Source organism: Schistocerca piceifrons, chromosome 1 (genome assembly GCF_021461385.2).
Source record: "Schistocerca piceifrons isolate TAMUIC-IGC-003096 chromosome 1, iqSchPice1.1, whole genome shotgun sequence".
In the NCBI taxonomy this organism is placed as follows: Eukaryota; Metazoa; Arthropoda; class Insecta; order Orthoptera; family Acrididae; genus Schistocerca; species Schistocerca piceifrons.
The window spans coordinates 854,639,973-854,660,168 of NC_060138.1; positions in this window are offsets into that span (position 1 = coordinate 854,639,973).

Consider the following 20,196-nt stretch of genomic DNA (forward strand, 5'->3'; position numbering starts at 1 on the left):
TTCAAGTTACTTAGAAGAATAATATACAGAAGAATGGAAAAGAAAATTGAGGATATAATAGATGACGATCAGTTTGGCTTTAGGAAAGATAAAGGCAGCAGAGAAGCAAGACTAAAGAAAAATCAAGACATGTTCTTAGGATTTGTCGACCTGGAAAAAGCGTTCGGCAATGTAAAATCGTGCAAGATGTTCGAAATTCTGAGAAAAATAGGGGTAAGCTATAGGAAGAGACGGATAATATACAATATGTACAAGAGCCAAGAGCGATAAGGGTGCAAGGCCAAGAACGAAGTGCTCCGATTAGGAAGAATGTAAGGCAGGGATGTAGTCCTTCGCCCCTGTTGTTCAATCTGTACATCGAAGAAGCAATGATGCAAATAAAAGAAAGGTTCAGAAGCGGGATTAAAATTCAGGATGAAAGCATATCAATGATACGATTCGCTGATGACATTGTTTTTCCTGAGTGAAAGTGAAGAAGAATTATATAATACGCTCAATGGAATGAACAGTTTAATGAGTACAGAATATGGACTGAGAATAAATCGAAGAAAGATGAAAGTAATGAGAAGTAGCAGAAATGAAAACAGCGAGAAACTTAACATCAAGATTGATGGTGACGAAGTTACGAAATTCTGCTATCTAGGCAGCAAAATAACCAGTGCCGGACGGAGCTTGGGGGATATCACTAGCAGACTAGCACCGGTGAAAGGGATTTTCTGGCCAAGAGAAGTCTGCTAGTATCAAACATAGGCTTTAATTTGAGGAATAAATTTCTGAGAATGTGCGTCTGGAGCACAGCATTGTATGGTAAGGAAACATGGACTGTGGGAAAACCTGAACAGAAGAGAACCGAAGCAATTGAGATTTGGTGCTAAAGATGAATGTTGAAAATTAGACGGAGTAATAAGGCACGAAATGAGAAGGGTCTGCACAGAATAGGAGAGGAAAAGGATATGTGGAAAACACTGAAGGAGAAGGGACAGGACGATAGGACATCTACGAGGGTCACTCCAAAAGAAATGCACACTATTATTGTAAAAATACAGTTTTCATTCTGCATGTGTGAAAGTTTTACATTTTGTAGATACATCCTTCCCGCTTGTTTTCAAACTTAATTCAACCTGTTCCCGTGAGTGGCGCCGTCACACCATGTCTTCAAGATGGCTGCGACACTTGACGTTCGTCAGAAGCAACGTGCAGTCATGGAACTCCTGTGCTGTGAAAACGAAACAGTGGGAAACATCCACAAGAGTATCAGACGGATGCCATATTCCTTGACTTCCGGAAAGCGTTTGACTCGGTGCCCCCACTGCAGACTCCTAACTAAGGTACGAGCATATGGGATTGGTTCCCAAATATGTGAGTGGCTCGAAGACTTCTTAAGTAATAGAACCCAGTACAATGTTCTCGATGGTGAGTGTTCATCGGAGGTGAGGGTATCATCTGGAGTGCCCCAGGGAAGTGTGGTAGGTCCGCTGTTGTTTTCTATCTACATAAATGATCATTTAGATAGGGTGATAGCAATGTGCGGCTGTTTGCTGATGATGTTGTGGTGTACGGGAAGGTGTCGTCGTTGAGTGACTGTAGGAGGATACAAGATGACTTTGACAGGATTTGTGATTGGTGTAAAGAATGGCAGCTAACTCTAAATATAGATAAACGTAAATTAATGCAGATGAATAGGAAAAAGAATCCCGTAATGTCTGAATATTCTATTAGTAGTGTAGCGCTTGACACAGTCACGTCGATTAAATATTTGGGCGTAACATTGCAGAGCGATATGAAGTGGGACAAGCATGTAATGGCAGTTGTGGGGAAGGCGGATAGTCGTCTTCGGTTCATTGGTAGAATTTTGGGAAGATGTGGTTCATCTGTAAAGGAGACCACTTATAAAACACTAATACGACCTATTCTTGAGTACTGCTCGAGCGTTTGGGATCCCTATCAGGTCGGATTGAGGGAGGACATAGAAGCAATTCAGAAGCCGGCTGCTAGATTTGTTGTTACTGGTAGGTTTGATCATCACGCGAGTGTTACGGAAATGCTTCAGGAACTCGGGTGGGAGTCTCTGGAGGAAAGGAGGCGTTCTTTTCGTGAATCGCTGCTGAGGAAATTTAGAGAACCAGCATTTGAGGTTGACTGCAGTACAATTTTACTGCCGCCAACTTATATTTCGCGGAAAGACCACAAAGATAAGATAAGGGACATTAGGGCTCGTACAGAGGCATATAGGCAGGCATTTTTCCCTCGTTCTGTTTGGGAGTGGAACAGGGAGAGAAGATGCTAGTTGTGGTACGAGGTACCCTCCGCCCCGCACCGTATGGTGGATTGCGGAGCATGTATGTAGATGTAGATGAAGAGGTTGAAAATGGTGTATGGAGATGCTGCTGTCGATCGCAGTACAGTTAGTCGGTGGGCAAGCATGTTACGTGACGAAAGCGGGCACGGCAGGCATTTTTCCCTCGTTCTGTTTGGGAGTGGAACAGGGAGAGAAGATGCTAGTTGTGGTACGAGGTACCCTCCGCCCCGCACCGTATGGTGGATTGCGGAGCATGTATGTAGATGTAGATGAAGAGGTTGAAAATGGTGTATGGAGATGCTGCTGTCGATCGCAGTACAATTAGTCGGTGGGCAAGCATGTTACGTGACGAAAGCGGGCACGGCAATATTGAGGATTGTCCTCGCAGCGGCAGGCCTCGTACTGCACACACTTCAGACAATGTGCAGAGAGTTAACGAATTGGTGACTGCTGACAGACGCATCACAGTGAACGAATTGTCACGCTACCTTGGGATAAGGGAAGGAAGTGTTTGCAGAATACTGGAAATGTTGGCGTTAAAAAAGGTTTGTGCCAGGTGGGTTCCCAGGGTGTTGACAGTAGCTCACAAAGAAACAAAAAAAACGGTATGCAGCGAACTTTTGGAAGAGTACGAGAATGGTGGAGATGAATTTCTTGGAAGAATTGTGACTGGTGATGAAACATGGCTCCATCATTTTCACCAGAGACGAAGAGGCAATCAGTGGAGTGGCATCATGCAAATTCACCCAAGAAAAAAAATTCAAAACCACACCTTCTGCTGGAAAAGTTATGGCTATAGTGTTTTTCGATTCCGAAGGACTCTTGCTTGTGGACATTGTGCCAAGTGGAACCACCATAAATTCTGATGCATGTGTGACGACACTGAAGAAACTTTAAGATCGACTGAGTCGTGTTCGACCTCATCGGCAAAAGCAGGATGTTGCTGTTGCACGACAATGCACGGCCACATGTCAGTCAAAAAACCATGGAAGCGATCACAAGACTCAGATGGACAACACTGAAACACCCGCCTTACAGTCCTGATCTGGCTCCATGTGACTATCATCTCTTTGGGAAACTGAAAGACTCTCTTCGTGGAACAAGGTTTGAAGATGATGACTCTCTTGTGCACGCTGCCAAACAGTAGCTCCAACAGGTTGGTCCAGAATTTTACCGTGCGGGTGTACAGACACTGGTTCCAAGATGGCGTAGGACAGTTGAGAGGGATGGAAATTATGTGGAGAAATGAAAATATTGTTTCTAAAGGATGTATCTACATACTGTAATACTTTCAAAAATGTAGAATAAAAGATGGATTTAAAAAAAGAGTGTGCATTTCTTTTCGAGTGACCCTCGTTTTAAGACATTGCAGAATGACTTCCATGGTGCTAGAGAGAGATGTAGAGGGCAAAATTTGTAGAGGAAGACGGAGATTGGAGTACATTCAGAAATTAACTGAGGACTAGGTTTGAAGCACTACTCTGAGAAGAAGAGGTTGACAGAGGAGAGGAATTTGTAGCGCGCCGCATCAAAAAAGTCGTAAGACTGATCACTCAAAACAAAGACAAAAAACCCTCATAATCTCTTAAAAACTCTTTTGTTGTCCGACAAAAACATAGCATAGAGGATGCCCAGTTTCAGTTGAACAATGCAATAGCCTTTGAGCGTGTTCTCATGTGCATAATGTGAGGTACAACAACAGTTCCTACAAATGTACCGCTTCTGGGCCAGCAGTTTTCACAAAGGGTGTCTTTCCCAGTGCAGTTATCCTAAACGGTGACCCCTATGAACAAGACTTACCAATTGGCTTCTCAGAACAACATACGTGCAAAGGGAAGTGTTGGTGGAAGTTGCTGCTTAGACCGCGATGAATAACCGAGCTGCGAGGGTCATTTACATCGATAAGCGTATCGCTGTTTGCGCGGCGTATCTCGCGCGAGCGATAGCAGCCGGTTTCCGGGGCCCCTGCGGTGCAGGCAACCCGCGGCGCGCACCAGCCGCCACTCCTGAGCACTGACAGGTCGGCTTCTTGCGTCACCCACAAGCCGGTTTCACGGAATGCGCTCCAGACACTATTTCGCGTTCCGTTTGCCTGCACCGAACGGACACTTGCAAGCAGTGACACCACGGCGTGCCAGTGTTTCGGATCTGCTAGCTAGTGCTGTGAACCAAGCTCACTTCGTATGCAAACGAGGCAGTTCTCGGGAACATTATATTAATTTACCTGTAGAAATGTATCAGATATAGAGAATAATCTACTTCAGTGTTGTCGGCGGCACGTGGTATAGACAACAATTCGGTTAGCGGAACACGGTGATCTTATCTCGTACATTAAATTACAGCGGGAAAATACGCGTCAACCAGTATTCGTTTGTTGTTTACAGATGTAATCTGTTCAGCATTCTTTTTTTTTACTCTGTTTTCCCACGCGTTGTGATATAGAATTCACAAACGCCAACAGATATCTACTCTACACGAATTACAAAGAAGAAAGTGTTAAAAAGAGCGTAAATTGTTCCTGTTACCGTGGCTATCACAAAGAAGCGTAACTATACGCCAGTGTGGCACCTACTTTAACTTAGCATCACGCAATACGATCTACATCTACATCTATATCCACACATACATTGCACAAGCCTCGTTATGGTGTGTGGTTGAGGGTACTTTGCGTAACAGTCTGCCGGCCAGTGTGGCCGAGCGGTTCTAGGTGCTTCAGTCTGGAACCGTAAGACTCTCATTTCCTTTCCACCTCTCTCCCCCTTTCCTTTTCCAGTCTTGAATCGTGGGCTAGAGGAACGATTGTTGTAACATCTGTCACTGGAGATTGATGTCACGTGACGCTTTCTCGGTGTCTAAATGAACCTGCAACGAAGGACGTTGCTCTTCTTTTGATGTTTTCTATTTGGCCAGTCAATGCTATCTGGTGAGGCTCTAAAAAAATTGACGAGCAGTGCAGACGTGTCACTCGAGCGACTCCTTCGTGGGCGCTCTTCATTCCCGGGGGATTCTCCGGATAAATCTCAGCGTAGCATCTGCATTTCCTGCAGTTAGAGTTCGTTCCACTCTATATCGTACATTATGGATACTCCCAGCTATTTAATGGATCCGGCTACATTCAGCGTTAGGCAGTTGTGCTGTCATTCAATAATGGCTCTTTCAGCCACTTTATACGTAATATATTACATTTTTCTATGCCTAGATCTTCATCTACATTCCTCAAGTCACCTCACGTATGTGGCGGAGGGAACTTGTGTACCAGTGTCAATTCCCCCATTTTCTGCTCCAGTTTTGCGGAAAGAATAATTGCTGGTAAGCCTCAAAGTGAGATCGAAATCTAAAATTTTAGTGTCATGGGTTTTTCGCGAGATATACGTAGGAAGAAGCAATAAATTTATTGGCTCTTCTACCAACGTACGCTCTCGGCACTTGAGCAGTAGACCACACCACGAAGCAAAACGCATCTCTTGCAGCGTCTGATACAGGGGTTGTCTGCGCATCTCAGTGACGCTTTCACACTTACTAAATGAAACTGTAATGTAACGTGTTCCTCTGTCAACCATACCAGGTACGTAACCAGCAAACGGAGCAATGCCGAGACAGACCAAACCACGGCCCGCACGCGGCCCACAAACCCAGCTCGTGAGCAGTTTGGCATACCGTGGCCGGTCCTGTTCTAAGAACTGTTTCTACACTACTGGCCATTAAAATTGCTACACCACGAAGATGACGTGCTACAGACTCGAAATTAAACCGACAGGAAGAAGATGCTGTGATATGCAAATGATTAGCTTTTCAGAGCATTCACACAAGGTTGGCGCCGGTGGCGACACCTACAACGTGCTGAAATGAGGAAAGTTTCCAACCGATTTCTCATACACAAACAGCAGTTGACCGGTGTTGCCTGGTGAAACGTTGTTGTGATGCCTCGTGTACGGAGGAGAAATGCGTACCATCACGTTTCCGACTTTGATAAAGGCCGGATTGTAGCCTATCGCCATTGCGGTTTATCGTATCGTGACATTGCTGCTCGCGCTTGTCGAGATTTAATGACTGTTAACAGAATATGGAATCGGTGGGTTCAGGAGGGTAATATGGAACGCCTTGCTGGATCCCAACGGCCTCGTATCACTAACAGTCGAGATGACAGGCATCTTATCCACATGGCTGTAACGGATCGTGCAGCCACGTCTCGATCCCTGACTCAACAGATGGGGACGTTTCCAAGACAGCAACCATCTGCACGAACAGTTCGACGACGTATGCAGCAGCATGGACTATCAGCACGCAGACCATGGCTGCGGTTACCCTTGACGCTGCATCGCAGACAAGAGCGCCTGCGATGGTGCACTCAACGAGGAACCTGGGTGGACGAATGGCGAAACGTCATTTTTTCGGATGAATCCAGGTTCTGTTTACAGCATCATGATGGTTGCATCCGTGTTTGGCGACATCGCCATACTGGCGTATCACCCGGCGTGATGGTATAGGGTGCCATTGGTTACACGTCTCGGTCACCTCGTGTTCGCATTGACGCCACTTTGAACACATTTCAGATGTGTTACTACCCGTGGCTCTACCCTTCATTCGATTCCTGCGAAACCCTACATTTCAGCAGGATAATGCACGACCGCATGTTGCAGGTCCTGTACGGGCCTTTATGGATACAGAAAATGTTCGACTGCTGCCCTGGCCAGCACATTCTCCAGATCTCTCACCAACTGGAAACGTCTGGTCAACGATGGCCGAGCAACTGGCTCGTCACAATACGCCAGTCACTACTCGTGATAAACTGTGGTACCATGTCGAAGCTACATGGGCAGCTGTACCTGCGCACGCCATCCAAGCTCTGTTTGACTCAATGTCCAGGTGTATCAAGGCCGTTATTTCGGCCAGAGGTGGTTGTTCTGGGTACTGATTTCTCAGGATCTATGCACCCAAATTGCGTGAAAATGTAACCACATGTCAGTTCTAGTGTAATATTTTTGTCCAATGAATAACTGTTTATCATCTGCTTTTCTTCTTGGTGTAGCAATTTTAATGGCCAGTAGTGTAGTTTCCTAACAGATGTCCCAGAAAACGTACGCTAATCGTTTTTTGTTACAAAACACATTTCTGTTATTAACCAAATCAGAAATTAAATTCCATTTTGCTCTCAAAGTCCATTAAAATCGCTTCTGATGTTCTGACAGATGAAGTATTAGCAGAATAAAGCTGTCCTATAAGAGACACGGAAAAGGATGACTCATGCACATTGGATACTTACCGACTGACCAGTCCTTCCTCGCCGTGTTTTGTATAATCGGAGCCCTTCTCTCACTGAAGCATGTTGGAGTCAATATATCTGTAACAAAGAAAGGAGGCAGTTTTTAAGAAAAGAGAAATTTGTGACTATTCGGACATTACGTACGTATGTGAGTGTGAGCTTGTTTGTCAAAGATATGCTGAGATGAACTGTTAATAAATTTTTCCATTACATGGTTTATGGTATCTGACTGAGAAATCTAGAGGTTATTCTACCATTAAATTTCATCTGACTGTTAGATGTACGAACTCTACATAAGAACGCCTGACAAATTACAAAATGAGCTAAGATTGTGAGCAGTTAGACACACTGTTTAAAAAGGAACGTAAGGCTTTGTAAGCTAACAAAAATGTAACCAGAAGAAGGAATAAAATATCTTAAACTGGTCATAGTAAAAATAAATTTTCAAATGGTTCAAATGGCTCTGAGCACTATGGGACTTAACATCTGAGGTCATCAGTCCCCTAGACTTAGAACTACTTAAAGCTAACTAACCTAAGTACATCACACATACATGCCCAAGGCAGGATTCGAACCTGCGACCGTAGCAGCTGCGCGGTTCGGACTGAGCGCCTAGAACCGCTCGGCCACCGCGGCCGGCAATAAATTTTCGTAAGCAGTTATGGTACGTTTTTGTTGATTTTACAAATTAGGTAATCGTATCACATTTCCCTGGGACAATTTCACAACTTTGTAAGCTGCTGTTCGTTTTTCGCAGTTTCCTCCTTCCAGCATACCACCTGAATACGAGTACGTAGTATATTTCTCCGCCTGCAGATACCGCTCACCTTTGCAGTCTTCATTAACTTCTGGCCATGTGTAAGAATCACAGTAGCAAAACGAGTGTTTGTTCTATTTTGTTGATACAGTCAGCATTAAACTCGAACTGTGTCTAATAAGTAGCCAGTACAAGTTTGTCAGCATTAAGTCGTAAACTCCATCGAGTTTGATCGAGATTTCTGTTTTCCTAGGGCGTTCCCATGTAACCTGGAAACCTGGTCGCAGAAGAGCACCACTTTTTGTTTCCACGATCACGTCCTCTCAGAATTTCGAAATTTTTCAGCGGTGCCATAATGATATCTACAAAGATCGCCTTCCAGGTAAGGGAAAAGGTGAAAATCAGAGATCGCTTGTAGATGCCATTGCGCCGAGGAAAAACGAACTGTATATAGGAGTGAAAACGGTCCACAAGGATAGATGCACATTTGTGTTGATCCAATGAGCCTTCCAGAATGACGAGATCACACAGGAAATTCCACGAATACATTCCACAGACCATAACAATCCTTCCTCCGGCCTGGACCCTTCTGACGAAGAGTGTTTTCTTTCAGATGTTTCACGCCGTACATGACAGTGGCCATCTGTCCGGTGGAGTACAAAACGTGATTCATCCGAAAAGTCCACCTGTCGCCAATGCACGTCCAGTTGCGGCATCGGCGTAAAAATTCCAGCCTTCGTCACCGATTAACAGCAGTCAGCATGAGTGCACGAAACAGGATCCCACTGCAGAAATCCATACGCAGCAACGTTCGTTGAACGGTCATTCAGGAGACGCTGTTGGCTGCCCTTGGTCATATGGGCGGTCTGTTGCTCAAGAGCTGCACGTCTGTTGGCCCATACACATCTCTGCAGTCGTCGTTCATCCCTGTCATCTATGGCCCCGGGTTAATTTTGGATAGCGCCATTTTTCCATGCACGGTATAATTTAACCATCCTGGTACGCGAATTGTTTACAAAGTTAGCCCGAAAGTCAATGATCATGCCATTCTGGACGTCACAAAAATCGTTCCGTTTCCACATTACGACAACCACCGCATTTTTTTCCGCGCTTCTACCAATATTCCAGTCTTTTACTTTATTGGCCTTTGGATTTGCTGTATTCCGAAAACATATATTCCAGTTATTAGTCTGCTTTGATTATTTTTTCTTGTAATAGTTTGGCGACAAAAGAGAACTCGGGTACTGACTTTTTCAGTTTAAAACTGTTTTCTTTATTTCCTTCAATTAAATCAACTTCAGGTCAGCGTTTTATTTACGAGTGCTGGTTCACTATTCAGAACCCACCAAGCGGAAGCGCACCGCAACTTTTCAGCTATCTGAACTTCAAATAATCACAGGGAGCTCAAACACTTCAGGCGTTGACTTCCGCGACCAGTTAATATCTAAAATTCAAAACACAGCTCTCGCTGATCTCTTTCAGAAAGAACTAGCGTGTTCTCTTTTGAATGATTCTTGATTTGTTGTTTAGGACCAAAGGTAGAAGCTATCACATTCTCAACAAACTTGCGATTGTTTCTCACTAAATAACTATTGCGTAGGACGATCGTTCTCTTTAATGTACTGTAGACATTCAATGCGTAGAACGAGATTTCCGGAATTTACTATATCGCGTCGCTCACACCGAAGTCACATAATAAATCCTAACCCAAATGTCGCTAAGTCACTACTCATTAGTGCTTGCGTACATCAGTACAACCACAAAAATACAATGCAACACTACTATCCCGCCGCGCGGTCTAAGGGCCTGGTGATATATGCACCTATAGATCTGGATTTTTCCTGTAGCCATTGCTACTTAGACGTTTTACACTTTCTGTCAATCTCATTTTTAGTCGTCTGTATTCCCTATATTAAGGCACTTTTATATTTTCTCCTTTTATCAATTAAATTCATTACCTCCTGTGGTATGAAAGGATTTCTGCTAGGCTTTGTCTTTTTACCTATATGAGCCTCTGCTGTTTTCACTGTTTTATCTCTGAAAGCTATCCATGTGTCTTCTACCATATGTGTTCCTTTCCCCTGTTTCAGTCAATTGTTTCCTAATGCTCCATTTGAAACTCTTTGCAACTTTTAGTTATTTCAACTTATCAGGGCCCCATCTCCTTAATTTCGTACCTTTTTGCAATTTCTTCAGTTTTAGTAGTAGTAGGAGGAGGAGATTACTGTTTAACGTCCCGTCGACAACGAGATCATTAGAGACGGAGCACAAGCTCGGATTAGAGAAGGATGGGGAAGGAAATCGGCCGTGCCCTTTCTAAGGAACCATCCCGGCATTTGCCTGAAGCGATTGAGGGAAATCACGGAAAACCTAAATCAGGATGGCCGGACGCGGGATTGGACCGTCGTCCTCCCGAATGCGAGTCCAGTGTGCTAACCACTGAGCCACCACGCTCGGTCTTCAGTTTTAGTCTACAGTTCATAATCGATAAATTGGGTCAGAGTCCACATCAGCCCCTGGTTCTGAAATCTCTGTTTTACCATTATGTAATCAAACTGTAACATTCCCCTGTCTCCAGGTCATATATATAATTGTTTTTTCATGATTCTTAAACAAAATTTCAGCGGTGATTAAATTATGATCTGTGCAAAATTCTATCAGCTAGCTTCCTCTTTCATTTCTTTCGCCCATTCCATATTTACCTACTATTTTTCTTTCTCTTCTTTTTTTCTACTATCGAACTGCAGTCGCCCTCCACAATTAAATTTTTCTCTCCCTTAACCATTCGGTTAATTTCTTTTAGCTTCTCACACATTCTCACAATTTCTTCACCGTAGTTGGCATATGAAATTTGTGTGGTTGGTGTTGGTTTCGTGTCTATCTTGGCTACAACAGTGGGTTCACTGTGCTGTTCTTAAGCTTAATTCATAAGATAAATCAGTCAGTTGTTTCCTCAAACAATCTCAAAATCATAATTTTACATATTTAACTTTTACATATAAAAATTTAAACATATACAAGAGATTTCCTTTTTTATCATTTCCCTTGCTTATAAATCTTAGATGAACAGATTTCTGTAACTTTGGCGTCCGTTAATGAAGCGTAGCCGTGTCGCTAAAATCTTGGTATAAGAAGAAAAAAAATGTGTATTGCATTTCCAATGCACTATACTACACTGCATGCTACTTTCAAAATATTCATTTAAGTTTTCACTGTCTGTTGGCATTTTTATAACGTTAGTGTCCTGAGCACACGCTATACGTTCACGAGATGAAAGTGAAACAACCAGGTGATGGTATCTTTGTTGTCTGGAAACTCAATGTATACACTTCTCCCCACGGGTGTTGGTGCACGCGTAACGATGGATTTACAGAGCCAACATTTAAATTGAGTGGTGACACTAATGTTCAGTTGCATTAAAATCCTAGCATCTGGGAGCAATGAAATTTCTGTGAAGTCTGGGACTTACTCTCACAGCTATTCGCTGGCATTTCTAGCGGCATGGCATCATACTTTCTGTCGCTGTATATTCCCACCCTCCCGTGGGAAGGTAATCATTATGTACGGGTGAGACTGGATTCGTAACAAAATCGGTCTAGAATTAGCGAATTGGCGGTCCTAGAGAACGCCACAAAGACCTCACATCTAGTGAATTTGTTCTCCGCTGTTGAGATGCCGATGTTGATCATGCCGGTAGAAGGAAACTTAATTCAACGCACAACGTGCCATTGACCCAGATGAGAAAATTCATGGCCTTTCCGTCGATACGCCGTCGTTTGCTTCGGCGTAGGTGCTACATGTATGTTCGGGAAAGCCATCCGTACTTATCTGTGCTAAAGTAGTTTATTTAGATGCTGGTATGTTCCCTTGAACTCGTCGGCTTCTACTGTCTCTTTCTCTTCGCTTATGCGCGAAGCTATGACGTTGATTGTTTCTGACATTATTCCCTGGTTTTTAATAGCGCAAGTCGTTAGGTAAAAAGTTATAGATGGAAGACAAGGCCCCGTAGTCTGCGTAACTTTACAGCGTAATAGACTCAAAACAGTTCTACGGACAGAAGCTGTATCTTCATCTCATGCTATCTTTCAACGCTTTCTCTAGTAGTTTAAATGTTTTGGCGTGAGAACATTTCTATTCTTTCCACATTTAAATGAAAATTACATAATCTTAAGTTTCGTCTTTATAATTGCCGACTACCTCACAAATGAAATTCAAAGATATCAGTCACTGCTCGTGGGAGCATTTAATATTGAAAACTCAAAAACACTTCGTTGTAAGGCCTTTCGAATACTTTTCATCCCGAAATATTAACACATTTCGCAGTGGATCACATTTAAAACACTGTGCGCCCTTTATCTAGCTAGCAATGTCTTAACCATCACTGGACAGCGGATTCTCTCCCTTTTCTTCCTATATTTTATTACTATAAGGAAATAGTTATTGATATCTTGAATCTTCGTCTTTCAACCCCTATGCAAAGTTTTCCCTAACTGCTTGAAGGAAAGGTCGCTTGTTTTCAAAACTGTCTTTTTTTTTTTTTTTTTAATACAGACAGGACACCAGATACAAAACACAGGACCGCAAGAATTCAGAGACAAGGGACAAGAAGCAAGAAGGGCTGAAAGAATGTCTTGCGTCAGTACATACACTGCTGAAAAGCAATACAGTATTGACAGCTTCAGGTTCTTCAGATCTTCAGACACTTCTTATTTCAATATTAATTTTATGAAGACTAATAAAAGCTTGTCTCATGAAATATGCTAATTTTTCAGAGTCGTATTTTTTTGCTGAAATAAAAGAGTGGTTACAAGATGACATCCACACACTGCGATGCTTAACGTTCATCTTTGTCATGAATGGCACATGTAATTCCGCAGTCAACAAGAAGTGTCTTCACAATGGTACTCGGACAGAGGCACGCGAGCCATCAGCTAATTAATGCACTGAGCAAGTACTACACCACTTGTCCCGTAATCCGAAGATCGTCCCGTTCTGCTAAAATGATCGTTCGTTTCCTTTACCAGCAACAATAATAAAACGCTTACAATTTTCCAGCCACCTGATACACGTACTCCTCACAACATATCTGCCTTGTATCTGATAGATTCAGCAGCTAATCAGTCTGATTCTATAGAAATTTTTGAGCCTTCTTTGCAGCGACTCAGTTTCAGTCGTAAGCAATCCGTGCTGTAAACGGTTACGTAATTCGGCAACACTGAGCAATTAATCCGGAGAGAGCCACGCCCAAACGGAACTCTGGCGCGGTAGCGCCTCCCTTGCTTCCGAAAACGAGATGTTTATGCAACAGGGCGCGTTTCTGGGAACGCGTGGGCGTGTCCTGCCGTGGGAGTTCCCGAGAGACAGGTGGCAGGTGTCGGCCCCACGCCGATCCTATCTGTCCCCAGAGACAATAGATGTTTATCACGGCCACCAAGGGTGCTCGAGCCCTGTCAAACACGATACATCTAATTAAAGTCAGGTTCACCACCGTTCGGAAGCGGTCGTGTTTGTTTTATCGGAGGCGACTTGTTTTGCCAAGTACCGACTGCATTCTCAGAACGGGAACTAATACCGTTATTCTTTCGAAGCAAATTTTTTTAGTGGACTCATAAATGTCACTGCATGCTTTTGTGATTGACAAAAAGCCATTAACGTCTTACAGATACGAGGGGCGATCAAAATGGTTCAAATGGCTCTAAGCACTATGGGACTTAACATCTGTCATCAGTCCCCTAGACTTAGAACTACTTAATCCTAACTAACCTAAGGACTTCACACACATCCATGCCCGAGGCAGGATTCGAACCTGCGATCGTAGCAGCAGCGCGGTTCCGGACTGAAGCGCCTAGAACCGCTCCGCCACAGCGGTCGGCGAGGGGCGTTCGATAAGAAGTACTACACCATATTAATTTTTCTGAATGAAGGATGGTTTTATTGAGGACTCCAATTCGCTATATTGTTCTCCACTATTATGGCTACAAAACCTTATTTTTATATATAATCTCCTTTCAATGCGACGGTGTTAGGCCACCTCACTGGAAGCGCCTGTACGCCCACATATACCACTCTACTGGTCGACGTCGCAGTCAACGTCTTGCTGCATCAATAACCACGTCATCATCCACGCACTGCTTCCAGCTGAAACAGATGGAAATCAGGAGGTGCGAGATACGGACTATAGCCTGAATGAGGAAGAACAGTCCAATGTAGTTTTGTGAGATCCTCTGGGATGCGCAGACGTGTGGAGCCTTCCATTGTACTAGAGAAGGAGAAATTCGTTTGCATTTTTGAAGCGACGAACAGTTTCCTGAGGATAGCACAACACACTTCAGAGTTGATAATTGCACTACGAGGGAGGACGTCGAACAGAGTAGCACTTCAGAGTCCAAGGAGACCGTCGCCATGGCTTTACCAGCTGAGGGTGCGCCTTTGAACTTTTTCTTCGGAAGAGAGATGGTGTGGCACCACTCCATGCATGGACTGTCTTTTTGTTTCCCGTTCGAAGTGATGAACCTATATTTCATCTCCTGAGACGGTGTTCGACAAAAAATTGTCGCCATCGGCCTCGTAAACGCGCAAGCAATTCCGCACACATGGTCCTTCGTCGCTCTCTATGGCCTTCTGTTAGGCAGCGAGGGATCTAGCGTGCACACACCTTTGAGTACCCCAGCTGGTGGATGAGTATGTCAGCACTACCATCAGAGACGTCCAGTTGTGCAGAGAAGCATTTGCTTGAGAGCCGTCGATCAGATCGATTGAGAGTGTCCGCAAGTTCCAATATTGCCGGAGTCACCTATGAATGTCGTCGATGCTCTCGTTTCTCACCAAAAGAAGATGAATGATAGCTCTCTGATTGGAACGCACCTCCGTTGCAGACGCCATTTTGAAGGCTTCGTATAGCTCCGCTAGCTATCGGAACTTCGTGAAACTATAGGGTCTGAAGTATAAACATTCCGGAACATCCCACAAAAAAATTCCGCAATTTTTCAATCAAAGTTGGCCGAGAAAAAGAAATGTATTGCATTACTTATTGAACACACCTCGTAAATAATTTTCCAGAGCGTATAAAATCAACCAGTTGCCTTTTTTTCCTTCTAAATTCACCTTCGCATAAAACAGCCAGTAAACCTGTTAGAAATTCTTCCTATCCATATTTGGCATACAGTAAACCAATGCTTAACAGTAGTGGTTAAAAACAGTCTTGGTTGCAATTTTAGTGTTTTATTTTTCAACTACGCGTTTCGCCTTATTTACCCATCTTCAGGTCATCTTAATTTGATATTTCTTAGAAGAATCCTTTAGTCAGTGTAGCCAGAGGGCATCGTCGAATATATCAGGCCAACATCGCCTTCGTTAGTAAGCATAATGCTTACTACCTGAGCCCCCATCTTATTCTGTTACTCGCTCCTGTGAACGGGAACGCGTTATGCAGATATTGGTGTCCATCTAGAAACGTTTTTACTGAGTTTAACGAAGACGATGTTGGTCAGATACATTCGACGATGCCGTTTTGCTACACTGACTAAAGGATTCTTCTAAGAAATACCAAATTAAGATGTCCTGAAGATGACTAAATAAAGCGGAACGCGTAGTTGAAAAATAAAAAACTAAAATTGCAACCAAGACTGTTTTTAAAGAATACAGTAAACCTGTTATAATCAACATGAGTCCAGGTGATGTTAGCCGGACAATTAAGTGACGATATTCCCGTCACGTTCATTTAAGAGGCAGTGGCAACAACAGTTTCCTTATCGATCAGCATATTCCTTCACTGTTTACATTCATTTCCCCCAAAACTCAAAATCAAATTAATTTCTGCCTTAGGAGTAAAAACTGAGTAACAAATACAAGAAAAGAACTACGGTCACAAACTGTCTACCCTTCACGGTTCTTATGAGAAACAAAAAATTTTCCGGACTAAACTACACGAGAAAGAACAGTTCATACGTATTACTCCAGAAAATTTAAGGGAATAACAAGACCATCAAAAACGAAGTGTTCTCAGATAGAGACACAGGTGCAGGAGGCTTCACATGTGTCGAAAATTAGACTGTTTGTTAAAAACTGTGCAACACTGTTAGTGAAAGTCTGCTACGTTTCGAATAAACCTTTTTCTGTAATTTCTCTAACTACGCTTTCGTTTTACTGTGTGACTAAACAGTTGTAGCAGAGACGTTGGTTGCTACATCGGTTTAGACAGGCTTTATCTCTTCAGATCGAACATTTACATTTCAACACAAATGAGTAACCCAGCGGCACATTCTGGAAAATCACCGACAAAACTTTCCAGATCTTCAAACACTCTCATAATATCCCTCGTCGATAGTGTTTGATGGCTAAGACATGAACTTGTCTGCGTCCTTTGCACTTACTTTCGGGTCGAAAGAGCGGTCATGTGATGAGAAAAACTGACATAAATCGTTAAGTCTGAAACAAGGTTAACCCACATTTGAACTCCAAACCGACTGTTGAAGTACTGTATTAACGTTTGTTACCGACCATGCGTATCAACATGGAGAAACCACTGGTTAAACTAATATTTGGCTTTAAAGGATCAAATGTGGCTCTTATTAAATACCATTTCTTTGGTACAAGCTAGTTGGAAACTGCGAAACATGTATTACTCTTTCATTGGCTTTGCCTCAGTGACTCACGCATGAAACGCCTTATTTAAGGATGATATAAGTTGGAGTTCCCGAACTCCATCAAATCGTGAATCTATACTGGGTAGTGACGTGTAAATATCACTGTACATCAGCGCGGAGTCAGCTGAAGGTTAACGGACAGGCACAACAGCAAGGTGAATACAAAAGGTCTACGTTGTCTCTACGGCTTTAAGGTTGGTAATAACGCCGACTAGCCAGCAAAACCGTAGGCATACAGCAGCGACTGTGGGAGTCTACCGTCCAGCTCTTTTGTCAGCAGTGAAGCAAGCAGTAAAGCTGATTCCCCATCAGGTAAGAGGTGGAAAAAGTCATAGGTTGCCACCTAATATCGCGACGGATCTCGTTTTGCCCGGCTTAGTGCAGCATCTCAACATAGCATGGACTGAACAACGTGTTGGAAGTCCCCTGCATAAATATTTAGGTATGCTGCCTCTACAGCCGTCCATAAGTGCGGAAGTGTTGCCGGTTTAGGATTTTGTGCACGAACTGACCTCTCGATTATGTCGCACAAATGTTCAATGGGATTGATGTGGGGCGATGTGAGTGGCCCAAACTTTCGCCCGAACTGTCCAGAAATCAGTCGCGAACAATTGTGGAGCGGTGACATGGCATAAACTCAAAATTCCGTCGTTGTTTGGGAACGTGAAGTCCATGAATGGTTGCAAATAGTCTCGAAGTAGCTGAACATAATTGTTTGCAGTCCATTATCGATTCAGGTGGAACAGATGACCCAGTAAACACAACCCACACCATTATGGCGTCACCACTAGCTTGTTGACAGCCTGGGTCCATGGCTTCTTTGGGTCTGCGCCACACTCGAACCCTACCATCAGTTCTTACCAACTGAAGTAGGGACTCATCTGACGGTTTTAGTCGTCTTGGCTCCAACCGATATGGCCACGAGCCCAGAAGAGGCACTGCAGGCGATGTCGTTCTGTTAACAAAGGCACTGGAGTCAGTCGTCTACTGCCCTAGCCCACCCCATAACACAAAATTTCGCTGCACTGTCCTAACGGATACGTTCGTCGAACGACCCGCACGGATTTCTCCGGTTATTTCACTCATAATTTCTTGTCTGTTAGCTGTGACGACTCTACGCCATGCCGCTGCTCTCAGTCGTTAAGTGAAGGCCTTCCGCCACCACCGCGTTGTCCTTGGTGTGAGATAATGCCTGAAATTTGGTATTCTCGGAACACTTTTGACACTGTGAATATCGGAATACTGAATTTCCTAACGATTACCTAAATGGAATGTCCACTGCTTATCATTCGGCGTTCACAGTCTGTTAAATCCCTACGTGAACCATAATCACGTTGGTAACCTTTTCACATGAATTAAAAAAAATGTATGTGAAATCTTATGGGACTTAACTGCTAAGGTCATCAGTCCCTAATCTTACACACTACTTAACCTAAATTATCCAAGGACAAACATACACACCCGAGGGAGGACTCGAACCTCCGCCGGGACGAGCCGCACAGTCCATGACTGCAGTGCCTCAAGACTGCTCGGCTAATCCCACGCGGCTCACATGAATTACCTGAGTACAAGTGAGAGCTCCGCCATGACACTGCCCTTTTATATCTTGTATGCGCGATACTTCCGCCATCTGTATATGTGCTTATCGCTATCCCATGACTTTTATCACCTCAGTGTATTATCGTCTTGAAGTATGACCTCTACCGGTTTACCTAAAGCCGTGGTATAACGAAAAAAATGTATTTTATTCGGTTATAAGTAAAACAGCTAGTACATGTTCATTATTATGCTCTCAGCAATGGACATAATCACGAAAAGCGGACTCGAAACGGATAACTCGCCTGAAGACGATGTTGAGCGCCGCCTTACTCGTGTTGTTCATTGACAAGTATCATACTCTGGTAAAATAATTAATGCAGCGTACACTTAAACACGGCTGAGTGAAATGATCCCCTGTGATGGTTTACCATCACTCGCCGCAGGCCTGTTCCTTCGGTCATGCATGCATGTCCGAAGGAACTTTCCATCGTAATCCTTAATAACACAGGCACCGTAATATCGTATTTAGCCGCCGACCCCGGGCAAGCGACTCTTAAGTAAAATGTCTCACCTGTACAGGAATATACATAATGGATGTACGAGTACAGGATGTCGACACTTGGTTGACGACATATGGAAGGGGTGTTCCCAGAATGAGATTTTCACTCTGCAGCGGAGTGTGCGCTGATATGAAACTGCCTGGCAGTTTAAAATTGAGTGCTGGACCGAGACTCGAACTCGGGACCTTGACATATGGAAGTTTGAGCCTGGCCGTAAGTCGTGCTCGGATAGTCAAATGGAAAAGCGACCGCTCACGATAGGGGGGAAATCCGGGTTCGAGTCCCGATAGGGCACAATTTTCATTGGAGTCATTCCATATACAGCTGATGGTCGTCCACATTCGCAACTGCGAATACATTTAATGTATGTAGTGATTCGTTCATGGTAGAAAGTCTGAAAGCCCGTGATTGTCCAGCGTCTGCTTGTCATTTCACTTGTTTTTTTTATACGAGGTAAAACGTGAGTGCTTGAAAATGTCAAACAAAAGTGATTATACGGATATAAACGGTAGAAAAGGCAATCTCAGTCGTGCAGAAAACGCTTTGATTAGTACGCGGAGGCCAGTTAAACGACATAATTTCGTCGAAATGAGACCGTTTCGACATCGGCGAACTGTATGGTACTGGCACTGCCAATAAAAAGTTTAATCAGTTTCAGTGGTAAAAAACCCAAGGTGAAACTTTAAACGATTGTTTTTTTCCAAACAATATTTTTTCAAATTCGAGGAAACTATAACTCATGAAATATACGTACAATTACATTATACCATTTTGTAATCGTTGTTTTACTGTAGTACGTAGCATTTTTGCGGTATATTTTAATCTTGATTTATCGTGCATGCTTTTATAACCACTTCTTTGTCGAAAAAATTGCCTTTTATTTCAGATTGCCGCCATTTTATTAAAATAATTTTTTTAAAAAAGTATCCCTACGTACTGCGTTAGACAACGCCATCAGTTTCGAAGCAGTTTTTGAAATTTTGTTCTAGGTGGTGTTCAGAGTTCCCATCAACCGCTCTCGTGCTGAGCGAAGGACTTTCGTCGATGTCGTGTAATGCCCTCTGGGTGCCTGTTTTTTACTTAAATATCATCATACAGTCTTAAAGGTGTAAAGTCATTTTAGTGATTTGTTT